At 44.1% G+C, this 24543-nt stretch overlaps 1 protein-coding gene across 1 annotated transcript in view; it reads left to right on the plus strand.

The window, feature by feature from the left end:
- Positions 1 to 14469: 14469 nt before the first annotated feature.
- The window catches only part of TPST1 (tyrosylprotein sulfotransferase 1), a 106268-nt gene continuing 96194 nt past the window's right edge, over positions 14470 to 24543 (plus strand). The window contains exon 1 of the mRNA XM_061401821.1: positions 14470 to 14704. The gene's annotated coding sequence lies outside the window, so the exon portion shown is untranslated. The remainder of the gene's footprint in view (positions 14705 to 24543) is intronic.

Genomic DNA, 24543 nt, shown 5'->3' on the forward strand with positions numbered 1-24543 from the left:
ACCACACCCATGTATCATGGTGTACTTAATAAATGTGTGTGTTCTAACTACTCCACCAACCAGCCATTCCCCCATCTCTCTCCCTCTCCTCAGGACTCCCTACTCCCTGAGACACAGCAATAATGAAATTAGGCCAACTGATAACGCTGCCATGGTCTTTTAGTGTTCAAGTGAAAGGAAGACGGACATGTCCCTCACTTTACATCAAAAGCTAGAAATGAAAAAAAAAAGCTAGAAATGATTAAACTTAGGAAGTCATTTTGAAAGCCGAGATAGGCTACAAGCTAAGCCTTCTGAGCCAAAGAGCCAAGTTGTTAGCATAAAGGGAAAATTCTTGAAGTAAATTAGAGTGGCTACTCCAGGGACTTTCCTGGTAGTCTAGTGGCTAAGATGTTGCACTCCCAATGCAGGGGGCCCAGACTCGATTCCTGTTCAGGGAACTAGATGCCATTTGCTGCGACTGAGAGTTTGCATCCCGCAACTTAAAGGTCCTGTGTGTTACAACTAAGATCCGGCACAGCCAAATAAATTAGTATTTTTAAAAATTGCTTCTCCAAGCATTGAAACATATACATTACCGTATGTAAAACAGATAGCCAGTGGGAATTTGCTGTATGATGCATGGAGCTCAAATCGGATGCTCAATGATACCCTAGGGTGGTAGGATGAGGTAGGAGTTGGGAGGGAGGTTCAAGAGGGAGGGGACATATATATATACCTATGGCTGATTCATGTTGATGTATGGCAGAAACCAACACAATATTGTAGTTATCCTTCAATTAAATAAATTAAGAAAAAATTGCTACTCCAGTGAATACATAAATGATGAGGAAGCAAAACAGCCTTACTGCTGATATGGAAGAAGTTTCACTAGTCTGGTTAGAAAATCAAATCAACCACAACATTGCCTTAAGCCAAAGTCTAACACAGAGCAAGACCCTAACTCTCTTCAGTTCTGTCAAGGCTGAGAGGTGAGGAAGCTGCAGAAGAAAAATTTGAAGCTAGCAGAGGTTGGATCAGTTCAGTTCAGTTCAATTACTCAGTGGTATCCGACTCTTTGCGACCCCATGGACTACAGCACGCCAGGCTTCTTTGTCTATCACCAACTCCCGGAGTTTACTCAAACTCATGTCCATCAAGTCGGTGATGCCATCCAACCATCTCATCCTCTGTCTTCCCCTTCTCCCACCTTCAATCTTTCCCAGCATTAGGGTCTTTTCCAATGAGTCAGTTCTTCTCATCAGGTGGCCAAAGTATTGGAGTTTCAGCTTCAACATTAGTCCTTCCAGTGAATATTCAGGACTGATTTCCTTTAGGACGGACTGGTTGGATCTCCTTGCAGTTCAAGGGACTCTTAAGAGTCTTCTCCAACACCACAGTTCAAAAGCATCAATTCTTCGGCGCTCAGCTTTCTTTATAGTCCAACTCTAACATGCATACACCACTACTGGAAAAACCATAGTTTTTTACTAGATGGACATTTGTTGGCAAAGTAATGTCTCTGGTTTTTAATATGCTGTCTAAGTTGGTCATAAATTTTCTTCCAAGCAGCAAGTGTCTCTTAATTTCATGGCTGCAGTCCCCATCTGTAGTGATTTTGGAGCCCAGAAAGAAAAAGTCTGTCACTGTTTCCATTGTTTCCCCATCTATTTGCCATGAAGTGATGGGACCAGATGCCATGATCTTAGTTTTCTGAATGTTGAGCTTTAAACCAACTTTTTCACTCTCCTCTTTCACTTTCATCAAGAGGCTCTTTTGATGAGGTTGGCTCATGCAGTCTTAAAAAACAAGCCAGCTCCATAACATAAAAGTGCAAGGTAAAGGGTAAGGGCTGATGCAGAAGCAGCAGCAAGTTATCCAGAAGATCTACCAGAGATAATTGATGAAGCTGGTACACTGAACAAGAGATTTTTCAATGTAGACAAAACAGCCTTCTCAGGGAAGAAGACACTATCTGAGATTTTCATAGCTAGAGAGGAGAAGTCAATGCCTGGCTTCAAATCTGCTCTTTTAAGGAGTTAACACAGCTGGTGACTTGAAGTTGAAGCCAATGCTCATTTACCATTCTGAAAATCCTAGGGCCCTTGAGAATTATGCTAAATCTATTCTGCCTATGCTCAGTAAATGAAACCATAAAACCTGGAATAACAGCACATATGTTTACCAGTATTGAATATCTTAAGCCCACTGTTGAGACCTACTGCTCAGAAAAAAAGGATTCACTTCTAAATATTACTGCTTATTGACACTGCACCAAGTCACCCAAGAGTGCTGATGGAGATGGACAATGAGACTGATGTATTGTTTTCATGCCAAGGAGTAATTTCGACTTTCAAGTCTTATGATTTAAGAAATACAGCCAGAACAGCCATAGATAGTGATTCCTCTGATGGATCTGGGCAAGGGAAATTGAAAATCTCTGGAAAGAATTCACATTCTAGATGCCATTAAGAATATTTGTGGTTCAAGGGAAGAGGTTAAAATATCAACATTAACAGTTTAGAGGAAACTGTTGATTGATTCCAACCCTCATGGATAAGTTTGAGGGGTTCAAGACTTCAGTGGAGGAAGTAGCCGCAGGTGTGGTGGAAAGAGCAAGAGAACTAGAATTAGAAGTGGAGCCTGAAGATGTGACTGAGTTGCTGCAACCTCAATATAAAACTTTAATGCACAAAAAAGTACTTTTTCTGGATGAGCCAAAAACGTAGTTTCTTGAGATGGGAACCTGCTCTTGATAAAGGTGCTATGAAGATTGTTGACCAGACAATAAATGATTTAGGATATTATATAAATTTAGTTGAGAAAGCAGTGGGAGAGCTTGAGAGAATTGACTCCTGTTCTGAAAGAAGTTCCACTGTGGGAAGAGTGCTATCAAATAGGATTGCATACTACAGAGAAATCGTTCATGAAAGGAAGAGCTGGCAGCCTACATCATTGTCTTATTCTTAAAAAACTGTGCCTTTTGAGACACTTCACTCCCTGTCTATGGAATGTGTACTGCTACTGCTAAGTCGATTCAGTCGTGTCCGACTCTGTGCGACCCCATAGACGGCAGCCCACGGGGCTCCCCCGTCCCTGGGATTCACCAGGCAAGAACACTGGAGTGGGTTGCCATTTCCTTCTCCAGTGCATGAAAGTGAAAAGTGAAAGTGAAGGCGCTCAGTTGTGTGCGACCCTCAGCGATCCCATGGACTGCAGCCTTCCAGGCTCCTCCGTCCATGGGATTTTCCAGGCAAGAGTACTGGAGTGGGGTGCCATTGCCTTCTCCGATGGAATGTGTATCTCTCTAAATAAACCTGCTCTCATTTTATTATGGCTAACTCTTGAATTCTCTCCTATGCAAAGCCAAAGACCCTCACGTGGGGCTGGTCCCAGGGACTTGCCTGAGACCTGGAATGAGACCATTCTCTGTCTCCCATTCTCCCGCAACGGTTGCACATCCCAAAGTGTGATTTTTGCTGCTCCTGGATTAATCCATTTTGCTGGTAAAAATAACTTGGTTGGTGCTGCTGCTGCCAAGTCGCTTCAGTCGTGTCCGACTCTGTGTGACCCCCATAGACAGCAGCCCACCAGGCTCCCCCATCCCTGGGATTCTCCAGGCAAGAATACTGGAGTGGGTTGCCATTTCCTTCTCCATCCAATGCATGCATGAATGCTAAGTCACTTCAGTCGTGTCCAAGTCTATAACTTGGCTGTTTTATTGTTAACAAATGTAATCCAAAGGGCATTGGAGATTGACTTGTTCACTGCTCTGTGCTCAGCACTTAGAAGAGTGACTGGTGCTGGACGTTGTTAAATTGCATGTGCTGGAGTCCCCCAGATCCTGTAGGAGTAGCAGGTAAGCGACCTGGGAGGGTGGCAAGAAACTGGTAGCCTGAGCAGCCTCTTTAACCAGGGAGGGAAAACCAAAGTCACAGGAAAGAATGTGCTGTGTGTTAAGTTGCTTCAGTCGTATCCAGCTCTTTGTGATTCTATGGACTGTAGCCCACCAGCTCCTCTGTCCATGGAATTCTGCAGGCTAGAATACTAGAGCGGGTTGCCATTTCCTCCTCCAGGGGATCTTCCCGACCCAGGGATTGAACCTGCCTCTCTTATGTTTCCGGCCTTGGCAGGCGGGTTGTTCACCACTAGTACCACCTGGAAAGCCCCTCTTAACTGCCCTCTGTGTAGCTTTTCTCTGCTGAGGGTCACAGACTTGCTTAAGAAGGGAGGCAGATCCTGTACCTACTCCAGCCAACACTCGAAAGCATCCAGCCTCTCTCTCTCTCTTTTTTTTCTCTTGTTGCAGAGCACGGACTCTAGAGTGCAAGGGCTCAGTAGTTGCAGTGTGTGAGTTTCTAGTTACCCTGAGGCATGAGGGATCTTAGTTCCCCAACCAGGGATTGAACCCACATCCCCTGCTTTGGAAGGTGGCTTCTTAACCACTGGACCACAAAGGAAGTCCCCCCCCCCAGCTTCTCTCTTTTGTGTAACCTAAACCCTTCATCCTGAACCTCCAGCTCAGGTCTGAAACCTGGTAGGGGAGCAGGATTGATCTGTGAGCTTTTTTTTTTCCTTTTAAAATGAAGTGTAATAAATGTACAGAGAAGTGCACATGTGTGTGTAGTTTGATGAATTTTCACAAAGTGAACAAACCAGATAGTCCTCAATTCAGGAAACAGAATATCGTCCACCAGCCTTTCTGATGTTCCCCAAGTGCCACCTCCCCGTCACTACCCCCGCCTCTTTCCCTTGGGAGTCAGGGGGATCCTTCCCCCAGAGCCTCTGCTTTATGAAGCTGACCGGAGGCCCGGTGTCAAAGCTGCACAGGTGGTTTACATGCATAGAGAGGTTTGGCAACTACTCCTGGAAGTCGCATCATCTCTGTTGCAAGTGGAATCAGAAGCTGCTCTATTCCCAGTCTTGGGCTCAGCACCAGTAGCTGTCTGGCTAGGTTTCCCCATGAAGCAGTGGGCATTTCCTGTATCTGGGGCCTGCAGAACACGGGAGGGGCAACTCCTGGGCTCAGGAAGGCTGGTGGGTTAGTTCCAGCCTGGGCATGTGGCCCTCCTTCTCTGGCAGGAGGTGCATGAAGAGGTATTTTTGGAAGGTGCAGGAGTTCTGTAGCCATTTGGAAAATGCCTGCTCATAGGCTGGGCTGGATTTTCATTTTAAAATGATGATGTGGCTGAAGGGCCTGACCTGGCCAGTTTTCCTGGATCTACGGGTGGGGAAAGCGAAGAGACATGCTCATTTTTTTCCCCTTTTTCTTTAAATTGTGTCACCATTTTCTTTTTGTCTCAAATCCCTCTAACCCACAAGCTTCAAGAGAATCGTGAAGTGTCTCCCGCAGTTCATTGGCTCTTTGATGCTGTTTGCAGGTAGGTGTTTTTTCTTGTCTCAAATCAGCCAGGGCTCTGGGGTCACTTTAAGTCGAGTGAGAGTTTAACCTTCAGTTCTCCACCAAGGATCTCTGGCTCTGGAGCCCTCACCTGGAGTCCCCTGCGCTTCCAGGCAGGGCCCTGAGTGCCCTCCTACTCTCTCCCCTGCGTCTCTCTCTGCTTTGCCCTGCTGCCTTCATCCTCACTGAGAGCTGCAGCTTTTTTTTAAAAAAAAAATTGTAATTGATTTACAGTGTTGAGCTAATCCCTACTGTATAGCAAAGTGATTCTGTTATATATACGTATGTACATCTTTTTCATGTGTTTTCTATTATGGTTTATCACAGGATATTGAATAGAGTTCCCTGTACTGTACAGTCGGACCTTGTTGTTCACCCAGTGTATATATAATAGCTTACATCTGCTAACCCAACCTCCCACTCTGCCCCTCGCCCAGCCCCCTCCCCCTTGGCGATCACCAGTCTGTCTTCTGTGTCTGTGAGTCTTTCTGTTTTGTAGATAGGTTCACATTTTAGGTTCCGTATGTAAGTGATATCATACTGTATTTGTCTTTCTCTTTCTGTCTGACTTAGTATGATCATCTCTAGGTCCATCCATGTTGTGGAAAAGGCATTATTTCATTCTTCTTTATGGTTGCGTAGTATTCCATAAATATAATATTACATCTTGTCTATCCTTTCATCTGTCGATGGACATTTGTTTTCTTGTCTTGGCTATTGTGAATAGTGCTGCTGTGAGCACTATTATAGAGGTGCATGTATCTTTTTGAACTGTGGTTTTGCCTGGATATATGCCCAGGAGTGGGCTTACTGGACCATATGGCAACTCTAGTTTTAGTTTTCTGAGGATCATCCATACTGTTTTACGTACTGGTTGTACCAACTTACCTTCCCACCAACAGGGTAGGAGGATTCCCTTTTCTGTACACCCTCTCCATCATTTATTTGTAGACCCTTTTTTTAATTGGAGCATAATTGTTTTATGAGGTTGTGTTAGTGTCTGTTGTACAATGAAATGAATCAGCTATATGTATACGTATATCCCCTCCCTTTTGGACTTCTCTCCCCAACCCTCCATCCCACCCATCTAGGTCACCAAAGAGCAACAAGCTGAGTTCTCTGTACTGTATCACAAGTTCTCCATTTTGACCGGCATGAGGTGGTACCTTACTGTAGTTTTGATTTGCATTTCTCTAATAATTACCAATGTTGAGCATCTTTAATGTGCTTATTGGCCATTCATATGCCATCTTTTGGGATACCCTCATAGCTCAGTTGGTAAAGAATCCGCCTGCAATGCAGGAGACCCCGGTTCGATTCCTGAATCAGGAAGATCCCTTGGAGAAGGGATAGGCTACCCACTCCAGTATTCTGGCCTGGAGAATTCCATGGACTGTATAGTCCTTGGGGTCACAAAGAGTCGAATACGACTGAGTGACTTTCACTTTCATATGCCTTTTAGAGAAATGTCTATTTAGCAGCTGCAGGTGTTTTTTATTTTAAGTGATTTTATTTATGTATTTATTGGCTGTGCTGGGTCTTGTTGCTGCTCAGGCTTTTGCTGTAGTTGATGTGAGCGGGGGCTACTCTCCAGTTGTGGTGGGTGGGCTTCTCATCGCAGTGGCTTCTCTTGTTGCAGAGCACAGGCTCCAGGGCATGTGGGCTGCAGTAGTTGCAGTTCCTGAGCTCTAGCGCACAGGCTCAATAGTTGTGGCACGCAGGCTTGGTTGTTCTGCTTATGGGGGATCTTCCCAGATCAGGGATCAAACCCATGTCTCCTGTATTGACGGGCAGATTCTTTACCACTGAGCCACCTAGGAAGCCCCAGTTGCAGTTTTTGCTAATCATCTATCCATTCACTCACTCATCCATTCATTTGACCAGTGCCAAGCCCTGTCCTGGAAACAGGATGGAGGATCAGGTAGACAAACGACTTTGTATCATCACCATTTTTGCCTTCACCCTTGAGAACTCTTTGTCCCCACTTCTCTACTTCCTCCCAAGGCCATTTCCATGCTCTCTGAAGAACCTCTGCTCCTTCACTTCCATAGCAAAGGGAGCCTGTCCTCTCCATTATCTGTGTCCAAACCCCTTGCTCAGTTCAGTTCAGTCGCTCAGTCATGTCTGACTCTTTGCGACCCCATGAACTGCAGCACACCAGGCCTCCCTGTCCATCACCAATTCCTAGAGCTTACTCAAACTCATCTCCATTGAGTTGGTGATGCCGTCCAACCATCTCATCCTCTGTCGTCCCCTTCGCCTCCCGTCTTCGATCTTTCCCAGCATCAGGGTCTTTTCCAATGAGTCAGCTCTTCGCATCCAGTGGCCAAAGTATTGGAGTTTCAGCTTCAACATCAATCCTTCCAATGAACACTCAGGACTCATATCCTTTAGGATGGACTGGTTGGATCTCCTTGTAGTCTAAGGAACTCTCAAGAGTCTTCTCCAACACCACAGTTCAAAAGCATCAATTCTTCGGCGCTCAGCCTTCTTCACAGTCCAACTCTCACATCCATACATGACCACTGGAAAAACCATAGCCTTGACTAGATGGACCTTTGTTGGCAAAGTGATGTCTCTACTTTTCAATATGCTGTCTATGTTGGTCATAACTTTTCTTCCAATGGCCGCACTCACCATCTGCAGTGATTTTGGAGCGCAAAAAAATAAAGTCTGCCACTGTTTCCACTGTTTCTCCATCTATTTCGCATGAAGTGATGGGACCAGATGCCATGATCTCAGTTTTCTGAATGTTGAGCTTTTAGCCAACTTTTTCACTCTCCTCTTTCACTTTCGTCAAGAGGCTCTTTAGTTCTTCACTTTCTGCCATACGGGTTGTGTCATCTGCATATCTGAGGTTATTGATATTTTTCTCAGCAATCTTGATTCCAGCTTGTGCTTCATCCAGCCCAGCATTTCTCACGATGTACTCTCAGTTCAGTTCAGTTCAGTCACTCAGTCGTGTCCCACTCTTTGCGACCCCATGAATCGCAGCACGCCAGGCCTCCTTGTCCATCACCAACTCCCAGAGTTCACTCAGACTCACGTCCATCGAGTCAGTGATGCCATCCAGCCATCTCATCCTCTGTCGTCCCCTTCTCCTCTTGCCCCCAATCCCTCCCAGCATCAGAGTCTTTTCCAATGAGTCAACTCTTCGCATGAGGTGGCCAAAGTACTGGAGTTTCAGCTTTAGCATCATTCTTTCCAAAGAAATCCCAGGGCTGATCTCTTTCAGAATGGACTGGTTGGATCTCCTTGCAGTCCAAGGGACTCTCAAGAGCCTTCTCCAACACCACAGTTCAAAAGCATCAATTCTTCGGCACTCAGCCTTCTTCACAGTCCAACTCTCACATCCATACATGACCACAGGAAAAACCATAGCCTTGACTAGACGGACCTTTGTTGGCAGTAATGTCTCTGCTTTTGAATATGCTATCTAGGTTGGTCATAACTTTCCTTCCAAGGAGTAAGCGTCTTTTAATCTCATGGCTGCAGTCACCATCTGCAGTGATTTTGGAGCCCAGAAAAATAAAGTCTGACACTGTTTCCACTGTTTCCCCATCTATTTCCCATGAAGTGATGGGACTGGATGCCATGAGCTTTAAGCCCACTTTTTAACTCTCCACTTTCACTTTCATCAAGAGGCTTTTGAGTTCCTCTTCACTTTCTGCCATAAGGGTGATGTCATCTGCATATCTGAGGTTATTGATATTTCTCCCAGCAATCTTGATTCCAGCTTGTGTTTCTTCCAGTCCAGCGTTTCTCATAATGTACTCTGCATATAAGTTAAATAAGCAGGGTGACAATATACAGCCTTGACGTACTCCTTTTCCTATTTGGAACCAGTCTGTTGTTCCATGTCCAGTTCTAACTGTTGCTTCCTGACCTGCATACAGATTTCTCAAGAGGCAGGTCAGGTGGTCTGGTATTCCCATCTCTTTCAGAATTTTCCACAGTTTGTTGTGATCCACACAGTCAAAGTCTTTGGCGTAGTCAATAATGCAGAAGTAGATGTTTTTTCTGGAACTCTCTTGCTTTTTTGATGATCCAATGGATGTTGGCAATTTGATCTCTGGTTCCTCTGCCTTTTCTAAATCCAGATGCCTTCTCTAAACCCCTTGCTGCTGACCCTCATTTCTAGCTCTCTCGGTCTGAGACAGAGAATAAAAAAGTAATTCCTTTGGCATGAGTTTCTTCCGCAGCTTTCCCTTTCTGAGACCCTCTCTGTCCCCCATCCTCTCTCCATGCCAGATCCTGGAATGGAAGTGCCATTTGTGGGCACTGCTGTACTTTTGTCCTTCCAGAAACCAAAGCAGGGAGTTCCCCAGTTGCCTAATGGTTAGGACTCGGAGCTGTTACTGCCCAGGCCCCAGATTTGATCCCTATTTGGGGAACTAAGATCCCATAAGCTGCATGGGTCAGTCCAAATAAAAGAAACCAAAGCAAAACCAAAGAGTGGTGGCAGAGGTGAGAGGAAGGGATGGAGAGGGTCTCAGAAAAGAAAAGTTGGGGAAGAAAATAAAATAAGGGCTCTGAAGGGCTGGGCTGCTTGCTGGGAGATGACTCTCTGAGGCAGAAGCAGGGTAAAGGGTGACCTAGAAGATGGCAGTGGCTTCCGGGTGCTCACCGGGGTGTCAGTGAACACTCTTCCACTTCTTCTCTTTTCTTGGACCTGCCAGACTGTTTGAAAGAAGCAGTCTCTGAGTCGTTTAAACTGCCTATTGGTCAGAGGGAGAAGCTGTCTAGGCTCTCAGGTAAGGTCTCTGAATCTGAGCTGATCACCTGGAAGAGGTGTATAGCTAGGGAGGGAAAATAGATCCAGGGCATTCAGAGAATATGTGCTGAACCTGAGAGTCACTAAATGACACAGAGCAATACATATGCCATGTGAACTGGATGTTCATAAAGCCTTGATCAGTGAGTTTTCCAGAAAAGAGTCTTTAAAAAAATTACATATTTGTTCATTTCAAATAGATAATCCAAGCACAGGGCACAACATTTCAAAAAGTGCCAGAAGGTATGCGTAGTAAAAAATAAATGTCTTTCCCTCTTCTGTGCCCAAGTTCTTCAGTTCCCTTTGCAGAAACAACTACTGTTGTCAGTTTTTATTATTGTTGTTCAGTTGCTAAGTTGTGTCTGATTCTTGGCAATCCTGGCATGGATTGCAGCACGCCAGGCTCCCCTTCACTATCTCCCAGAGTTTGTTCAAACTCATATCCATTGAGTTGGTGATGCCATCCAGCTCATCCTCTGTCACCCCTTCAATCTTTCCCAGCATCAGGGTCCTTTCCAATGAGTTGGTTCTTTACATCAGGTGGCTAAACAAAGTATTGGAGCTTCAGCTTCAGCATCAGTCCTTCCAATGAATGTTCAGGGTTGATTTCATTTAGGATTGACTGATTTGATCTCTGAAAATCACAAGTGTGTTTGTGTGTCTGTGTGTACTTGAAAAAATACAAATGGGCATATTATATATACTGTTTTTAACTGTGTTCTTTTAAGAGTATATTTTAGAGTCTATTTTCTTAACATATACTGTATGGGTTGGGGTAGCTTTGAAAAGCAGAAAAACTTTGTTCCCATACAGCCCTGGAGCTTTACTTCAGATCAAACAGCTCCTTATTTGCAGCTGTTTTTTTTTTTTTTTTACAGACAGTGTGGTCCCGGGGCGACCTGAAGCTGTCTTGCTCAGGGAAACATCCTGGCATGGAACAGGCAAGGAGCTAACATCCCTGCCAGATTTCACTGGGATTCACGTCCCCCATTCATATGGAATTCCCTACATCTGGAATTTGTTCTCAGAGTTTATATGAGAGATACCAGCACCAAGCTCCTACCTGGCTACTCAATTTTTTTTTTTCCCCCAGGTCTTGTAGGTGGGTGAAGTGTTTTCTGGGTGTTGTGGAGGTCATTTCACAAAGCTGCATTTCTGGCTCATGGAGAGAGGCTGGCAGGGGCTGTGTTTAAGGGATTAATGCCCCATGGTGCTGTCTGTGGCTTCAAGATTACTCAGGTCAGGGTGAGCTGTTTCCCTGAAGCGGTCTGGAATGCAGGAAGTGGAATGGGACATAGCTCTTAATGTTAAAAGACTGGTTAATCAAACCACTTTGGGTGCAGGTGTATCTGAATCACCTTGTAGAATGCTGTGTCCTTTCCCTTTCCTCTTGCTCTCTGCCTGCCAACGTTGTTCATTTTCTTTTCTTTTTCATATTTATTTTATTCATTTATTTGGCTGTATTGGGTCTTAGTTGCATGGCACAGGGAATCTCTGATCTTTGCGGCATGTGGGGTCTTTAGTTGTGGCCTGTGGGATCTAGTTCCCTGACCAGGGATCAATCCCGGGTCCCCTGCATAGGGAACAAAGAGTCTTAGCCACTGGACTACCAGGGAAGTCCTGCTCCTTTTCTTTTGATGAGCTTTCTAATCCTAGTGGTCCATTTCTGCTGCCCCAAAGCAGCTTGGGTCAGATCAGATCAGCTTCCTATTTGATTTAATGTTCCAAAGAAAAAATATCACGGTGGGTATTTCTTTAAATTTCGTCAGATCGAATTGCTTACAAGATTTTTCCAATCAAATAAAGGGAAAACAACCAGATATAGTGATCCCTTGTTCTTAGAGTGGCACCATAGCCTGAGGCTCTTGGAGGTTTATTACCTTATTTGCTCTTTTAAAAAATAACAGCTTTATTCAGATATAATCCACATACCATATAACTCACTGATTTCAAGTAAACAATTCAGTGGGTTTTTTTTTTAATATATTCAAAGAATTGCACAACTATCGCCTCAATCAATTTTAGAACATTTTCATCAATCACTCCCTCCCATCAAAAAGCCCCATAGCCATTAGCAATTACTTCCCCCTCAGTCCAAGGCATCCACTAATATACTTGTTTTTTTCTATGGATTTGCCTGTTCTGGACATTTCATATAAAGGGGCTTATATAATATATGGTCTTTCAAGACTGGCTTCTTTCATCTAGCAGGATATTTTCAAGATTCAGCCCTGTTGTAGCATTTATCAGTACTGACTGGAAGAAACACAAGCTGGAATCAAGATTGCCGGGAGAAATATCAATAACCTCAGATATGCAGATGACACCACCCTTATGGCAGAAAGTGAAGAGGAACTCAAACGCCTCTTGATGAAAGTGAAAGTGGAGAGTGAAAAAGTTGGCTTAAAGCTCAACATTCAGAAAACGAAGATCATGGCATCCGGTCCCATCACTTCATGGGAAATAGATGGGGAAACAGTGGAAACAGTGTCAGACTTTATTTTTCTGGGCTCCAAAATCACTACAGATGGTGACTGCAGCCATGAAATTAAAAGACGCTTACTCCTTGGAAGGAAAGTTATGACCAACCTAGATAGCGTATTCAAAAGCAGATACATTACTTTGCCAACAAAGGTTCATCTAGTCAAGGCTATGGTTTTTCCTGTGGTCATGTATGGATGTGAGAGTTGCACTGTGATAAAGGCTGAGCGCTGAAGAATTGATGCTTTTAAACTGTGATGTTGGAGAAGACTCTTGAGAGTCCCTTGGACTGCAAGGAGATCCAACCAGTCCATTCTGAAAGAGATCAGCCCTGGGATTTCTTTGGAAGGAATGATGCTAAAGCTGAAACTCCAGTACTTTGGCCACCTCATGGCGAAGAGTTGACTCATTGGAAAAGACTCTGATGCTGGGAGGGATTGGGGGCAAGAGGAGAAGGGGATGACAGAGGATGAGATGGCTGGATGGCATCACTGACTCGATGGACATGAGTCTCAGTGAACTCCAGGAGTTGGTGATGGACAGGGAGGCCTGGCGTGCTGCGATTCATGGGGTCGCAAAGAGTCGGACACGACTGAGCGACTGATCTGATCTGATCACTCTTGTTTATGGTCAAGTAATATTCCATTGTGTGGCTCTGTCATATTTTACTTATTCATTAATTAGCTGATGGACATCTGGGTTTTTTCCACTTTGTTGGCTATAATGAGTAAGGGTTCTATGAACATTCCTGTAGACATTTTTGTGTGGACCTCACTTGAACTTGGGCATCCCCAGTGGCTCAGCGGTAAAGAATCTACCTGCAATGGAAGAGATGCGGTTCTATCCCTGGGTTGGGAAGGTCCCCTGGAGGTGGAAATGGCAACCCACTCCAATGTTCTTCCCTGGGAAATCCTATGGACAAAGGAGCGTGGTGAGCTACAGTCCATGGGGTCACAGTCAGACATGACTGAGCACATAGGTACACTTGATCTTTACAGCAACTCTCAGAGGTTTACAGACCTAGTTCTATAGACAACAAAACTCATTCCAAGATTGTAGACAGAGCCCATGCTTTTTCCAGTCTATGTTCACAGAGCTGAAATAACTGCTTCGACAGAACGTGCTGTGGATATGTCCGCAGGAAGGACCTGTGAACAGGAATGGTTATTTTTCAGTTGTGAAATTTCAGCCCTCTCCCCAATGTCCCCCTTCTCTTTGCCTTTTCCCTCCTCTCCTAGTTTTCACTTTTAAGTATCGGGGTTTCCGCCTCTCTGGTGGGTACAGAATCCACTCTCACTCATTTATACTTTGATGTGGAATATAATTTTGTGAGAATGTGATATTTGCACTTTCGAATCACCCCGATGAGGTGAAATCTCCTCTGCTAGTAGCAAGCACTGAGGTGCTATTTGAAGCAGGGACAGGCAGAGGGAGGATTTCTTGGAAAAGCTCCTTCTCCTGTCGGGTCCCAGGTTTCCAGGATGAAGGCCACCCACCGTGGGGGTTGGGCTGCGTGGACCGCCACCTGTCCGCGGCCTCCCCTCTACCCCCAGCTAGGCCGCGCGCACCGTTGCTCTGCAACCACCCGCTCACGCAGGTGGCGGCCCCAGAACCCTGCAGGGAGCGCGCGCACACACCGGGACTCAGGGCCGCCCGCGCAGCCCCGACGTCAGACCCACCCCTCTCCTCAGTGCCTGCCGGGCCCGGCGGGAGGCCGAGCCCCGCCCCCCTCGGAGGGCAGCCTGTGGAACCCACGAATCAGAGAGACCGACACATCGCCCGGCCGGGAGCCGGGCAACCAATCGCCGCACGTGTGTGATCCCGTGCCCGCTGGGGAGGCCGGCTGCGGGAGCTGAGGCGGCGACGGCGGGAGTCGCTGCTGAGGCGGCCGCGGGCGCGGGTCGTGTCAGCGCAGCTCCTCGGGGCCGGGCCAGGCTGGCAGCAGCTGGCGCCTGGCGGTGAGGGCGGGCTCCCGGGGTGGGCGGAATGGCCCCCACCTAGGGCCGTGGCAGTAGTGGCTGAGCCCAGGATGCTGAGGAGGCGGCGCGGCGGCTCCTCGCTCTTTCCAGGTAAGGGTGACGCCGCGCTCGTGGCGGCGCGCCTCCCCGGCCCCGCTGTCTCCCTGCTGCCGCTCACCTGGCTCCGAGTCCCGGCCGCGTCTGTCCTGGCATCCCTCGGCCCCAGTCACCGCCGGCCCGCGTATCTCCCCTGGGGCTAGTCCAGCCCCGCCCCCTCAGCGCGGAGCCCCGTGTCCCGGCCCGGCCGGGCCCGGCTCCGGAGCCCGCACCCCTGTCCTCGGCGCCCGCGTTTCCCGGTCTCGGGCTTCCCCGTGGCCCGACTCGCCCCCGCCGTGGTCGGCCTTCGCTCTCTCCCGCCCCCTCCTCGCCTTCCTGTCCCTCAGGCTGGGCCGGCACAGTTTCCCAGCCTCCGCAGTCCTTCGGGGCGCCTTCCGGGGATGAGCCGCCAGGGCGTCCCCCGGATCGGACTTCTGCCCTCGTCTCTACCGGGACTTCCCTTACCCAGGCTCACCCCATCCTTGCCCTCCTGTACTGGGTCCTCTAGGCATTTCACTCGAGCCCTCCCGCCCCCCACCCCACGCACTGTGTCCCTGGGTTTTGCCCTTTTGCCCCCAGATGCTTTCCTTTCCCAACTCGCCCCTTCTCTCTACATTTTCATTCCCCACCGTCGCTAACACATCTTTTCCTCTACGCTTAAACCTTCAGACATTGCTCCTCTCCTGAGTGCCCGGTCTATACAGTTTTAGCGTAAGTCGTCTTTAAATGAGCTACACCCATAACAGGTAAAGTGTGTTGCTTAGAGTTTGGCACACAGTAGGTCTGGTACGTGGTAGGTGCTCACGCGTGTTACCCTCTTCCTCCTTTGAGGCCTTTGTGCCCTCCAGATAGAGGTAGCAAGACGTCCAGTATCCAGTACCTCAAGAGTAGAATGGGAGGTGGCAGGATGAATTAGGCACCTCCAAGTGTGATGAAGAGATTGCATTGTCAGTTATTTACTTACAGCAGTCATTCCGAAGAATTGAATTTTGCCATCTTTGTGTCATGTATCGTTTTCTAATAATTGGCTTTGTAAAGAGTTCTTAATAAGGTTTGCAACTTAGTCCCACCACCCCATCTCCTTTGCTGAACTTTTATTTTTAGGGAAGGAAGAGCCCGCACCTCCTAGTTGAAATTGCATTGTGTCTAAGAAGGGTTTAGAGTGTTTATCTCCCAGCTGGATAGTCCAGTCCCGCAGTGAATTTTCACCCTTTAAGAACCTAGAGAAATCAGGTTTAGATTTCTTGGAATCAACCGTGGAAGGGATCAGAAATGCTTAGGAGTGGAAGTTCTGACAAGTTCTCTCAGAGTGAAGGAGGAATTAGCCACCCCCGCCCCGCTTTCTGGCTATCAGAGGAAATAACTAGAGTCGATTTTTAAAAAGAATAAAATAAGTTTGACTTTTGAAAATTATAAGCCGTGTTACTGGCCTCAAGCCATTCTTGCTCATTTGCTCTGATGATTTCCAAGCCTGGGTGAATCAAACAGTTGGCTTTTTCTGCTCCTGGAGGCTTGAGGAAAGCGTGTGACTGAACTGCTGGTGCTGTTCTAAACTTTTGGATTCCAACTTTGCTCGCGCTGCCTGGAGATCCTTTGACTCACTACCTATGTACCTCTTATGTACCTAGACCTCATTGCTATTTCTAGAGCTTTACCATTTTCCTCTTCTTGACTTATCTTACTCTTGATTTCTTTACATTTCTTATTTTGCCTCTTACCTCGCAGAATTGGTGGGCATCAGCCCTGAACCCTTAAGGGTCTGTCGTTTATCTGTGTGCTTGTACCTATCTGATTTCTGATCGCCTTTTCTTTTATCAGAGGAAGAAGGTATTACTTTCTGAGGCTAACATCTTTCATGTTCTGTATTCTCTCTTTTTCTCAGCTTGCACACATGCTCAGGTTTTCACCATCTACAACAAACCAAAACGAAACATTGCCTTGATGTTCTTTCCCTTAGATTAATGTGGTATTCCTTAGGATTTTGTTTTCTGTTCTTTCCCCTGTCCTCTAGTTTGTGTTATTACACTTTCGTTCATGGCTTCTAGTAGCACCCATATATTTTTGGTTTCAGTTCAGTTCAGTCGCTCAGTCGTGTCCGACTCTTTGTGACCCCATGAATCACAGCATGCCAGGCCTCCCTGTCCATCACCAACTCCTGGAGTTCACTCAGACTCATGTCCATCAAGTCAGTGATGCCATCCAGCCATCTCATCCTCTGTCGTCCCCTCTCCTCCTGCCCCCAATCCCTCCCAGCATCAGAGTCTTTTCCAATGAGTCAACTCTTCGCATGAGGTGGCCAAAGTACTGGAGTTTCAGCTTTAGCATCATTCCTTCCAAAGAAATCCCAGGGCTGATCTCCTTCAGAATGGACTGGTTGGATCTCCTTGCAGTCCAAGGGACTCTCAAGAGCCTTCTCCAACACCACAGTTCAAAAGCATCAATTCTTCGGCGCTCAGCCTTCTTCACAGTCCAACTCTCACATCCATACATGAGCACTGGAAAAACATGACCAAAAAAAATATTTTTGGTTTACAACGGTATATATTCAGTCCTCATTTTTCTTGAACTTCAGGTATTTCATATGTTTGTCTATAGGATAACTATACTTGGATACTTGTACTTCAAACTGGGGTATTTTTTCCTTTCTCTTCTTACTCATAGCTGCCTTAAGGACATCCACAAACCTCCTATTTTAAGTTCTGTACCCTAGAAACTTTAGAATCCTCTTCTTCTCTCCTATCATTATATCTGCCATAGATCCTGTTGTTGCTACCTGAAATCCTTTTCTTTTCTCTCCTCATTGCCAGAAGATTGCTTGTGGCCTGGGTTATGTTTTTCCTGAACAGATTGCAACCCAGGCTCTACTTTAAAACCACCTGGGAGTTTCAAAGGTTGAGGATGAAGGGATCAAGGCCTCCATAGAGATTCTGAGTCTTGGTCTGCTGTGGGGCCAGACCTTTTCATTTAAAAAATCTTTCTCATGCAGCAGTAATAGGCAGCAAAGGCTGAGAACTGGCTTGAGAGCTCTAAGAGGGACTGAGAATGGCGAGGAGCTATATATAGCATTTAACTCATCCTTTAAAAATCAACGTAAATGTCACTTTTGTTGGCATGGTTACTTTCCTGACTTTGTATGTTTACCTGTTAAAGTACTTATCACATTAAAAAATTTTTTTTTTAATTAGAGGGTAATTTCTTTACAATGTTGTGAATTTCTGCTATACAACAATGCAAGTCAGTCATCATTTTATATTTATATGTATGTATATATCCCTTTCCTCTTGAGCCTTCCTCCCACCTCTCATCCTACCCCCCAAATTTTATTTAAATCATTTCTCATGGGCCCATTTTTCTCATAACTAGGATTTTCTTGAGGTCTGTGATTATGCCCAAAGGTAAATTATTGTTTCTTACACTATTCACAGCACTTCTGATACCAAATATGTAGGTTTTTCCCTCACATTAAATAGTTCTCCAATTCTCCAGACAGCAACTGAGTATTCTACACTTTAACTTAATTATTACTATTAATACCTGGATTTAGTGCAGACCCCATAGATTAAGGACTCAGTCCCACAAGACTCCTCTCAACTTCAGACCAATCCCAAGTCTTAGGTTGTGACCTGTACTTGAAGCCAGTTGGCAATAAATTGAGGCTTCTTACAACTCCCTCCTCAGGTGTATAATTTGCTATAAAGGCTCACGGAATTCAGGAAAGCTCATTACTTACTTTTACCCATTGACTAAACAATGAAAACAGTGACAGATTTTATTTTCTTTGGCTTCAAAGTTACTGTGGACTGCCACCATGAACTTAAAAGATGCTTGCTCCTTGGAAGAAAAGCTATGACAAATCTAGTCAGCGTATTAAAAAGCAGAGACATCACTTTGCCAACAAAGGTTTGTCTAGTCAAAGCTATGGTTTTCCCAGTGTGAGAGTTGGACCATAAAGAAGGCTGAGCACCGAAAAATTGATACTTTTGAACTGTGGTGTTGGAGAAGACTCTTGAGAGTCCCTTGGACTGAAAGGAGATCCAACCAGTCAATCCTAAAGGAAATTAACCGTAAATATTCATTGGAAAAACTGGTGCTGAAGCTCCAGTACTTTGGTTACCTGATACAAAGAACTGACTCATTGGAAAAGACCCTGATGCTGGGAAAGATAGAAGACAGGAGGAGAAAGGGATGACAGAGGATGAGATGGTTGGATGGCATCACCGACTTGATGGACCATGAGTTTGAGCAAACTCTGGGAGATAGTGAAGGACAGGGAAACCTGACATGCTGCAGTCCATGGGGTCACAAAGAGTTGGACACGGCTGAGCGACTGAACAACAAAATTCTGGAAGCCGTTCCATATGCTATTAAGAGGTTCCAGGGAAACTGAGACTCCATTGTTCCTGGGTTAAATTTGTGGTTAAACACACTTTTATACTGGCTTTTGATGACTGACTTTTGATTGTATCCTGGACCTTTGTGATATTTTGTTAGGAGACTCTGGATCCTATTTAAATCTTTTATAGGTGAGGGAGATTAAGAATTGCTTCTAGTTATAAAATAAATCTTGGGGATGTAATATATAGCGTAGGGAATGTAGTCAAATATTGTAATAACTTTGTATGGTGACAGGTGGTAACTAGACTTATGGTAGTGACCATTTTGTAATGTTTAAAAATATTAAATCACTATGTTGTACACCTAAAATTAATATAGTAATGTAAGTCAGTTACCCTTCAATAAAAAGAAAAGTCTTCTGTTTTAGTAGCAGTTGCCCTAAAAAGTTTCATGCATAGGGCCCAGTCTACTTTCTTTTATTTTTGGTAGCAGCTTTATTGAGCTATCATTCACATTTCATACGTTCGCCCATTTAAGGTATAATTTTTTTTAGTATGTTTGGTATATTTTAGTTGTTGTTTAGTTGCTATAGTTGTGCCAGATTTTTTTGCAGTCCCATGGACTATATCCCGCCAGGTTCCTCTGTCCATGGGATTCCCCAGGCAAGAATACCGAAGTGGTTTGCCATTTCCTTCTCCAGGGGATTTCCTGACCCAGGGATCAAACCTGGATCTCCTGCATTGGCAGGCAGATTCTTTAGCACTGAGGCACCAGCAAAGTCGTGTGCAACCCTTATTACAGACAACTTTAGAATGTTTTCAAGAAACTGTGCACTCCCTACCTGTCACTTCCAACCCCCACTTGTCATCCTGTGAGTTTAGTTCAGTTGCTCAGTTTTGTCCGACTCTTTGCGACCCCATGGACTGCAGCACTCCAGGTTTCCCTGTCCATCACCAATGCCTGGAACTTGCTCAAACTCATGTCCATCAAGTCGGTGATGCCATCCAACCATCTCATCTTCTGTTGTCCCCTTCTCTTCTTGCTTTTAATCTTTCCCAGCATCAGGGTCTTTTCCAATGAGTCGGTTCTTTGTATCAGGTGGCCAAAGTATTGGAGCTTCAGCATCAGTCCTTCCAATGAATATTCAGGACTGATTTCCTTTAGGATGGACTGGTTGGATCTCCTTGCAGTCCAAGGGACTCTCAAGAGTCTTCTCCAACACCACAGTTCAAAAGCATCCATTCTTTGGTGCTCAGATTTCTTTATGGTCCAACTCTCACATCCACACGTGACTACTGGAGAAACCATAGCTTTGACTAGATAGACCTTTGTCAGCAAAGTTATGTTTCTGCTTTTTAATATGCTGTCTAGGTTGGTTATAGCTTTTCTTCCAAGGAGCAAGCATGTTTTAATTTCATGGCTGCAGTCACCATCAGCAGTGATTTTCGAGCCCAAGAAAATAAGGTCTTTCACTGTTTCCATTGTTTCCCCATGTGTTTCCCATGAAGTGATAGGACCGGATGCCATGATCTTAGTTGTTTGAATGTTGTTTTAAGCCAGCTTTTTCACTCTCCTCTTTCACTTTCATCAAGAGGCTCTTTAGTTCTTCTTCGCTTTCTACCATAAGGGTTGTGTCATCTGCGTATCTGAGGTTATTGATATTTCTCCCGGCTGCCTTGATTCCAGTTCCTGCTTCATCCAGCCTGGCATTTTGCATGATGTAATAAGCAGGATGACAACATACAGCCTTGACGTACTCCTTCCCCAATTTGAAACCAGTCCGTTGTTCCATGTCTGGTTCTAGCTGTTGCTACTTGACCTGCATACAGATTTCTCAGGAGGCAAGTCAGGTGGTCTGGTATTCCCATCTCTTTCAGAATTTTCCACAGTTTATTGTGACCCACACAGTCAAAGGCTTTGGCGTAGTCAATAAAGCAGAAATAGATGTTTTTCTGGAAGTCTCTTGCTTTTTCGATGATCCAGCAGATGTTGGCAATTTGATCTCTGGTTCCTCTGCCTTTTCTAAAACCAGCTTGTACATCTGGAAGTTCTCAGTTCACGTACTGTTGAAGCCTCGCTTGGAGAATTTTGAGCATTACTTTGCTAGCGTGTGAGATGAGTGCAATTGTGTGGTAGTTTGAACATTCTTTGGCATTGCCTTTCTTTGGGATTGGAATGAAAACTGACCTTTTCCAGTCCTGTGGCCACTGCTGAGTTTTCCAGATTTGCTGGCATATTGAGTACAGCACTTTCACTGCATCATCTTTTAAGATTTGAAATACTGGAATTCTGTCACCTCCATTAGCTTCGTTGGTAGTGATGCTTCCTGTGGCCCAGTTGACTTTGCATTCCAGGATGTCTGGCTCTAGGTGAGTGATCACATCATCATGATTATCTGGGTCATGAAGATCTTTTCTGTATAATTGTTCTGTGTATTCTTGCCATCTCTTCTTAATATCTTCTACTTCTGTTAGGTCCATACTGTTTCTGTGTTTATTGTGCCCATCTTTGCATGAAATGTTCCCTTGATATCTCTAATTTTCTTGAAGAGATCTCTAGTCTTTCCCATTCTATTGTTTTCCTCTATTTCGTTGCACTGATCACTGGGGAAGGCTTTCTTGTATCTCCTTGCTATTCTGTGGAACTCTGCATTCAGATGTGTATATCTTTCTTTTCTCCTTTGACTTTAGCTTCTCTTCTTTTCTTAGCTATTTGTAAAGCCTCCTCAGACAACCGTTTTGCCCTTTTGCATTTCTTTTTCTGGGGATGGTCTTGATCAGCGCCTCCTGTTGTGCAGTGTCACGAACGTCCATCCATAGTTCTTCAGGCACTCCGTCTATCAAATCTAATCCCTGTCCCTTGGCAACTGCTAATGTGTTTTCTCTCTCTACAGATTTGCTTGTTCTGGACATTTCATATGAATGTAATCATACGACATGTAGTCCTTTGTTACTGGTTTCTTTCACTTTGCATGTTTTCATGGTTCTTCAATGTTGTAGAATGTATCAGTATTTTATTTCTTTTTCTTGCTGGATAATATTGTTTTGTGTGTAGACCACATTTATATATTAATCAGTTGATGGGTGTTTGGGTATTTGTACATTTTAACTATTACGACTAATGCTGCTATAAACATCTGTGTACAAATTTTTGGGTGCGCATGTTTCATTTCTCTTGGATATACACCTGTGGGTGGAATTGCTGGGTCATATAACTCTAGAACTGTAGGTCTGATATCTTGAGCAACTGCTAGACTGTTTTCCAAAATGGCTACTCTGTTTTGCATTTCTGTTAGCAATGTATGAAGGTTCCAATTTTTCTACCTCCTTGCCAAAACTTGTTATTGTCTGACCTTCATGTTCTAGCTATCCTAATATGTGTGAAGTAATATCTCATTGTGGTTTTGATTGCATTTCCCTGATGGTTAAAGATGTTGAGCAACTTTTCATGGGCTTTTTGGCTATTTGTATATCTTTGGAGAAATCTGTATTCTTTGTCCATTTTCAGATTGAGTTATTTGTCTTTCTGTTTCTGAGTTGTAAGGTTTCTTTATATATTCTGGATACTAGACCCTTATCAGATATGATTAACAGATATAAATCTCCCATTCTGTAGGTGTCTTCACTTTCTTGATGGCATAAAGTTTTAAAATTTTGATTAAGTCCAATTTGTCTTTTTTTCTTTTGTTGCTTGTGTTTTGTGTTTCATATTTAAGAAACTGGTGCCTGTTCAAAGTCATGAAAATCTCCTATGTTTTCTTCCAGGAGTTTCATAGTTTCAGCTCTTACATTTAGATCTTTAATTCATCTTTGTGAATTTTGTATGAGGTATGAGATAGGGGTCCAATCTCATTTTTTGCTTATAGATATTCAGTTGTCCTAGCACCATATGTTGTAAAAATACTCTTTTACTCTTTGATTTGTCTTGACACCATTGATTGGAATTTTGATAGAGATTGCATTGAACAGTTTGGGGAATATTGGCATGTTAATTCTTATTAGTCTTCTAACTCATGAGTGTGTAATGACTTTTCACTCATTTAGATCATCATTAATTTACTTCAAAAGCGTTTTCTGTTTTTCAGTGTACAAATTTTGCATTTTTTTTGTTAAATATTTTTCTTTTGTTTGTTTCATTTATTTTAAACTAAGGAGCATCTTAGATTAGTCATTATATACATGTATTTTTATCCACTTTCCAGTTTTTCTTTTTTTTTAAATTTTTGTTTTGTTTTGGAGTATAGTCAATTAACAGTGTTGTGATAGTTTCAGGTGGACAACAAGGGGATTCAACCATACGTGTACGTGTATCCATTCTCCCCCAAACCCCCTCCCATCCAGGATGCCACATATCTCTGAGCAGAGTTCCATGTGTGTATTTCTTAATGTTTCATTCTTTTGGTGCTATTGTGAGTGGAATTCTTTTGTTAATTTTGTTTTTGGATTGTCAATGATAATATATAGAAATATAATTGAATTCTTCATATTAGTCAAGTATCTTAAAATTATACCAAACTCATGTAACAGTTCTGATAGTTTTTTAGTGTTTTATTAGAATTTTATATATACGATATATACTCTCTGAAGAGAGGTAGTTTTACTTCTTCCTTCCAATCTGGATTGCTTTCTTTTTCTTTCCTAATTGCTCTGGCTAAAATTTCCTGTATAATACTATTAGAAATGGTGAGAGTGTACATCTTGTCTTGGTCCTGATCTTAGAGGGAATTGTTAAATGTGAAGTTATCTGTGGGTTTTCTTAGTTGTCGTTTTTCAAGTTGATGATGTCCTCTTCTATTTCTAGCGTATTAATTGTGTTTATTGTGAAAGAGTGTTGTGGTGGTGGTTTAGTCACTAAGTTGGGTCCGACTGCATGACAGGCTCCTCTGTCCATAGGATTCTCCAGGCAAGAATACTGAAGTGAGTTGCCATTTCCTTCTCCAGGGGATCTTCCCAACCCAGGAATCGAACCTGGGTCTCCTGCACTGCAGGCAGACTGAGCTATGAGGGAAGCCTGAAAGAGTGTTGGATTTTGTCAAATGCTTCTTCAGCGCCTATTAAGATTTATCAGGTAGTTTTTGGTCTTTTATTCTATTAATAATGGTGTGTGACATTAATCTATTTTCATATGTTAAGTCACCTTTACACACATGGGATATACCACATTTGGTCATGGTGTGTGATCCTTTATATGTGTTGCTGGATTGATTTGCTGCTATTTTGTTGGAGATTTTTGCATTTAGATAGTGAATATTTGTTTATAGTTTTCTTGTATTGTTTTCGTCTGGTTTTGGAATCAGGGAAAACTGGCTTCACAGAATGAGCTGGAAAGTATTCCTATCTTTTCTGTATTTTGGAAGAATTTATGGGTTGGTGTTCATTCTTAATGTTTCATAGCATTCACCAGTGAAGCCATCTGGTCCTGGACTTTGGGGGAAGTTTTGTTTGCTAATTCAATTTCTTTACTTGTTATAGCTTTATTCAGATTACTTCTTTGTGAGTTGATTTTAGTACTCTGTGTTT

Source organism: Bos javanicus, chromosome 25 (genome assembly GCF_032452875.1).
Source record: "Bos javanicus breed banteng chromosome 25, ARS-OSU_banteng_1.0, whole genome shotgun sequence".
NCBI classification, from domain to species: domain Eukaryota; kingdom Metazoa; phylum Chordata; class Mammalia; order Artiodactyla; family Bovidae; genus Bos; species Bos javanicus.